Raw genomic sequence first — 6,213 nt, forward strand, 5'->3', positions numbered from 1 at the left:
AATACAGCTTGAGAATAATTTCAGTGAGCTGAAGAAAAGGCTTGGCACTGAGGAAGGTACTTGCAGGGAAAAGTAAGCCATCCATTTGGACAGCTTCATTAACATCTCCCACTCTGCCAGTGTTTGAGGCCACTCTGCAAGAATCCTTGACACATGGTTCCAGGTTTTAGTTAAGTTGGATTGGGTTATTCATGCAGACCCTCTCTCTGAAAAGAATTTTTTATAACTTGGATAATATTTAGTTAATATTAATTTAATTAATGCCTTCCTTAAACAATTCAGTTGAAAAGGGAATAAGGTGTTACCTGGTCAAAATACAGGGAAAAGAGAGACTTAAGGAGATAAATGAGGAATGGAAACTCCTTTTGCCATGTGAATATTTGCCAAATCAGAAAATTATAACTTTTCTTTTAATTGCTTCTTAGGGCAAGAGGAATATAAACCAAAGATCAAGTTATATACAAAGTAGGAATTCAAACTTGAAAGCATTTATTCAATAAGCTGATTCCTCAGAGGACTATACCCTCAGGTGTAAATGACTAGGATATGGTCCAGCCTTCACTCAGAATTTCATCTTTCACTTTATTTGCCCAACAATATAGAGAATCTCAAGCCTAAAAATTTTAGGCTATCCTCAACTGAGAATACCCCAAAAATCCTGGCAGGGGTTAATGGAATTCTCTCTGGAATGTGAATCCATTCTAGCCTGAAGTTACTGCTATGGATAATTGTGAAGGGATCATGACAAAAATAACCTGACACATAAATAAGCAAGGCACCATGGACAAGGAAAAGCAGAATAACAGACAAAAAAAAAACCACAATATTTCAGTTAATAGGCACATACCACAAAACAACTATGCTTACAATGTTCAGAGATATAAAAAAGGAAATCTTCTAATCACTCACTCTTAAATAAAAGAGACAACTTCACCCTCATGCCTGAAGCCATACAACACTACACATGGGAGACCCGGAAGAAGCTCCTGGCTCCTGGCTTCAGATCGGGACAACTCCGGCCATTGTGGCCAACTGGAGAGTGAACCAGCGGATGGAAGACCTCTCTCTCTCTGACTTTCCTTCTCTCTCTGTGTAACTGACTATATGGTGGGTAGGGTGGGAAAGGCCACCATGTTTCTAAAGTTGTATTTATGAAATGCATGAAGTTTGTATACCTTAAATAAAAGGTTTCTGGGGAAACATCTTTAAAAAAAGCTACTGGTTTTGTGTATTAATTTTGTCACCTGCAACTTTACTGCATTGGTTTATCATCAAATGTTAACGATTGTTTAGAATTGTCAGACTGGATAAAGAACTGAATTCCAGTAATATACTGCTAAGAACCACATTTTAAATATAAAGACAGAAATAGGTAAAATAGAATTATGAAAATGATACAATATTCAAATAATAACCAGAAGAAAAATTTAGATAACGTATTAATGCTAAACATAGTAGATTTCAAGGATATCTTTAATTTTAAAAAGTTATTTCACAATATTAAAATGGTTAATTCATGAAAGGCACATAATAATCCAAACATTAAAATATATTTGACAAAAATGGAAAGAACTGCCAGATGATGAGAAAGCCTAATTGTAGTCGGAAATTTCAATATCATGCTTTCAACAATTAGTAGAACAAGTATTCCAAGAATGAATAAAGACATTTTAATTGGAAGAACATTGTCAACCTGACCTTATTGTTATGGGGTATTCTGCCTTTACAGAAAAGTATTTCTAAGTACCAAGAGAATATTTTTTAATGTAGGCCGTATTTGGGCAATAAGTTTAAGTCTAAATTAATTTAGGAGGACTCAAATCTGATGAAGAATGTAATGTGATCACAATGGAAGTAAATTAGAGATCAATAAACTAGAGATCTCTAGATTAAAAAAAAACATACATTTTTGAGACAAAATGAAACAGTTTGAAAAAACACAGAAGTCAAAGTAGAAACCAAAAGGGAAGGGGTTGATGTTGTGATGCATTTGCAGATGGAAGCTCAAGTTCTCTCTCCCTCTCCTTTTCTCTCTCTCCCTCTCTATGTCTGTCACTCTTGAATACATCTTTATTAAAAATAAAGCAAAAAGGAAATCCAAAAATATTTTCAATGGAATGAAAATAAAAAATACAACACATCAATATTTGTATGACTCCACTAATGTGGTAATTAAGGATATATTTATAGAACTAAAAACACCTGAGATGTTGGCATCCCATATGGGTGTCAATTCATATCCCTGCTGCTCCACTTCCCATCCAGCTCCCTGTTAATGGCCTGGGAAAAGAAGCAGAAAGCAGTCCAAGAACTTGGGCCCCTGTCACTCAATTAGGGAACCTGGATGAAGCTCCTGGTTCCTCACTTTGGCCTGGCCCAGCTCCAGCCATTGTGGCCATCTGGGAGATAACTCAGCAGATGGAAGATCTCTCACTCTCCCTTTCTTTCTCTCTCTCTCTCTCTCTCTCTCTCTCTCTCCCTCCCTCTCTGTCTGTCTCTCTCTCTCCCTCCCTTCCCTCCCCCCTTTCAAATACATAAGTAAATCTTAAAAAAAAAAAAAAAGAATGGGAGAGAGGAATCATCACCACAGATTCTATGTACATTTTTTAAAAAGGTAATATTGGGGCTGGCGCTGTGGCGCAGTGGGTTAAAGCCCTGGCCTGAAGTGCTAACATCACATATGGGCGTCGGTTCGAGACCTGGCTGCTCCACTTCCAATCCAGCTCTCTGCTATGGCCTGGGAAAGCAGTGGAAGATGGCCCAAGTCCTTGGGCCCCTGCACCCGCGTGGGAGACCTGGAGGAAGCTCCTGGCTCCTGGCTTCAGATCGGCGCAGCTCTGGCCATTGCTGCCATCTGGGGAGTGAACCACTGGATAGAAGACCTTTCTCTCTTTCTTCCCTTCCTCTCTCTGTGTAACTCTGACTTTCAAATAAAAAAAATCTTTTTTAAAAAAGGTAGTATTAAGAACAACTTTATTTTATAGGTTATAGTTAAAAATTTAAATGAAGTGAATAAATTCCTTGAAAGACACAAGCAAGCAAAACTCTGTCAAGAATCCAAAGCCTTGCATCCACTTAAGAAATTAATTGAACTTGTGTAAAATATCACCACAAAGACGACTACAGGTCCAAATAGCCTCATTATTAAATCCTTTCTAGCATTAAGAAATAAATAATACCAATTCCAGAGAATGTCTCCCCAACAAGTCAAGGGAAGGGGACAACTCCCCATTCAATCTAGGTTGGCAGAATTGCCTTGATACTAAAGCCATATAATGATATTACAGAACAAGAAAATTAAAGGTCAATATTCTGCATGTACACGGTTGCTAAAATTATGAACTGTTTTTTAAGGAATTAAAAGCCAATGATATGTACAAAAGATCACACATCTTGGCCAAAGGGGGTTTATGTTAAGAAAGCAAGGCTAGATTCAAATTTAGAAAATTAATGTAATTCACCATATTAGCAACCTGAGCAAATAAAGCCATATGAGCATCTCTAATATAGAAAATGCGTTTAAAGAAATCCAGCATTTATTGTTGATAAAACCTCTCAACCAACTAGGAATGAAAAGAAACTTCAATTCAGCCTGTCCCAGTCTGGTTCTTCTTGCCGCCCTTGCCTTCGCCTCTGCACCTCCCCCTTGCCCGAGTGCTTCACTGCCAGCCAGGAATGTGCTTGAGTCCTTTGGATCCTGCTGCCTGCTAGATTAGCCCCCATCACCCGGGACCTGCCTGCAGCATGGAGTCACCCGCCTTGAAACAGTCTGCTGGCGTGCCCTAGTCCAAAGGAAAACCCAAGCGGAAGAAGGGTATCCTGTGTATTGAAGCCACCCCGCCCACCGGAACCTGGACTCCTGGACCTTCATCAGCACAAGATCTTTGAGGTGGGGGCTGATGACCTGGTGGCCACCTCCGAGCCAGGCCATAGAGCATGCTGGGTGCTGAAGAGGTGTGGCATGCCAGTGTGTCATCATCACGGCCATGAAGCAAACTGGCTACACCATGAACTCGCAGGAGCAGAAGCGGTTGGTAGTGGAGCTCATGGATGTGTCCCTAGACAAGTTTTGCAACAATGTGCTGGATCCAAATATGATGATTCGAGGTGGAGATTGCTGTGTCTGTGGTGTGGGCTCTGGAGCACCTGCACAGCAAACTCTTGGTGATCTTCAGAGACATGAAGTCATCCGACATCTTCATCCACAAAGAGGGTCATGTCTAAGTGTGTGACTTCGGCATCAGCAGCTGCCTCGTGGACTTGGTAGCCAAGATGATGAACACAAGCCCTACGTGGCCCCAGAGAATCAACTCTAGGCTGAAGCAGAACAGCTCTAACATCAACTCGAACTTCTGGCATCTTGGCATCACTGTGATCCAGATGGCCCTCTTGCAGTTCCCCTATGGTGGTAGAGGAGCTGCTCCCCCAGCTTTCCAGCCCACCATTTCTCCCCTGAGTTTGTGGACCTCGCTGTGCAGTGTCTGAAGAACACCTTTTCTTCACCTTGCGTAAAACCAAGAACATGGACACATCCACCTTTGTGAAAGTAAATCCTGGGAGAGGACTCACAGGAGCTGGGCTGGGATCCTGATTGGGATCTTGTGCCCACAGCCCCCCCCCCCCCCACTGCCGGGCAGTGCCTGCCCATAGCCATAAGCTCCTGCCATCCTGGCCCTGGGCGTCCAGGAGGAAATGAGGGACTGCTTCTGCCTGGCTATGCAATGAATCGTTGGTTCTAAGTGCCAAAGAACCACACCTTCAGCAGCTTCCACCGGGCCCATGTGGGTCCCACCAGCACCTCTGTCCTTGCTCCTCTAATGACCCTCATCTTGACCCCAGAGACCATAGACTTGGAGGGGTCTGGCTGCCCCTGCTGCAAGCTGTTGCCCTTGGCAGCGAAGTGCCAGTGCTGTGTGGGCCATGGCCTCTGCCCTACTTTTGACGCGACCCAAGTTGTATATATTTTTATCACTCAACTGAATGGATTCGCCACACTTTGGCCCAGGCTGAACACACCACGGTCCTAGACTGGGATAAGCTGTATGAATCACCCTGGAACTCCTGCAAGATTGCTGCCATGAGCTGGCCAGGCCTTGCTGCAGGGTGTCAGGCACTCAGATCACAGGCCCCACCTGCTAATCTTATCCTCTGTTTATTTTTTTCTTTTTTTCAAAGATTTATTAATTTATTTGAAATGCAGAATTACAGACAGAGACATAAGTCTTCTATCCGCTGGTTCACTCCTCAAATTGCCACAATGGCTGGATTTGGGCCAATATTGAAGCCAGGAGCCAGGAGATTCTTCTGGGTCTCCCAAGTGGGTGCAGGGGCTCAAGCACTTGAGCCATCTTCTACTGCTTTCCCAGGCCACAAGCAGAGAGCTGGATTGGAATAGGAGCAGATGGGACAGGAACTGGTGTCCATATGGGATGCCGGAGCCACAGGCAGAGGCTTAGTTTACTAAGCCACAGCTCCCGCTCCTGCCCCAATTTTTTTTTTTTTTTTTTTTTTGCTTAGTGGGTTTGGCTGACTTTTCTTGCATGATTTGGAACTGATCATTTCTCTTCCACCCCCTAAGGTACCAGCAGGCCCATCTCTTCCCTTCCATGAAGTCTGGTGTCTAGTAGGATGGATGTGCTCAGAGAGATACCTAGGGAACCATCTGGCTCCCTCTTAGGGACCCACTTGACAAAGGCTTGGATTTGCTTTGGTGGCATCTTAGGGGGAAAAAAAGAAAATATACTTTTTGGAAGAAAGGACTGCCCATCCTGGGTCCTTTCACTGAGAAGATGGAACAGCTACATGGTTGCTGTTGTAACTTAAAATGAAAAAGATAGAAGCATAAAAAAAGAAAAGGAACTTCTTCAATCTGTTAAAGGCTATGACGGGGCCAGTACTGTGGTGTAGTGGATGAATCCACTGCCTGATACACTGACTTCCCATATGGGCACCGATTGTCATCCAAACTGCTCCACTTCTGATGCAGCTCCCTACAAATGGCCTGGGAAAAGCAGCTAAAGATGGCCCAAGTGTTTCAGGCCCTACCACCCACTAAGGAGGACTAGAAGAAACTCCTGGATCCTGGATCCTGGATCCTGGATTTGGCCAGGCTCAGTCCTGGCCGTTGTGGCCATCTGGGGAGTGAATCAGCGGATAGAAGATCTCTCCCTTTCTCTCCCTCTCTCTCCCTCTCTCTTCCTCTCTCTCCCTCTC

At 43.4% G+C, this 6,213-nt stretch overlaps 1 pseudogene; it reads left to right on the top strand.

Annotated features, from left to right (window-relative positions):
- Positions 1–3,986: 3,986 nt before the first annotated feature.
- Positions 3,987–4,591, top strand: LOC127484828 (dual specificity mitogen-activated protein kinase kinase 3 pseudogene; annotated as a pseudogene).
- The last annotated feature ends 1,622 nt before the right edge of the window (positions 4,592–6,213 follow it).

Source organism: Oryctolagus cuniculus, chromosome X, assembly GCF_964237555.1.
Source record: "Oryctolagus cuniculus chromosome X, mOryCun1.1, whole genome shotgun sequence".
In the NCBI taxonomy this organism is placed as follows: Eukaryota; Metazoa; Chordata; class Mammalia; order Lagomorpha; family Leporidae; genus Oryctolagus; species Oryctolagus cuniculus.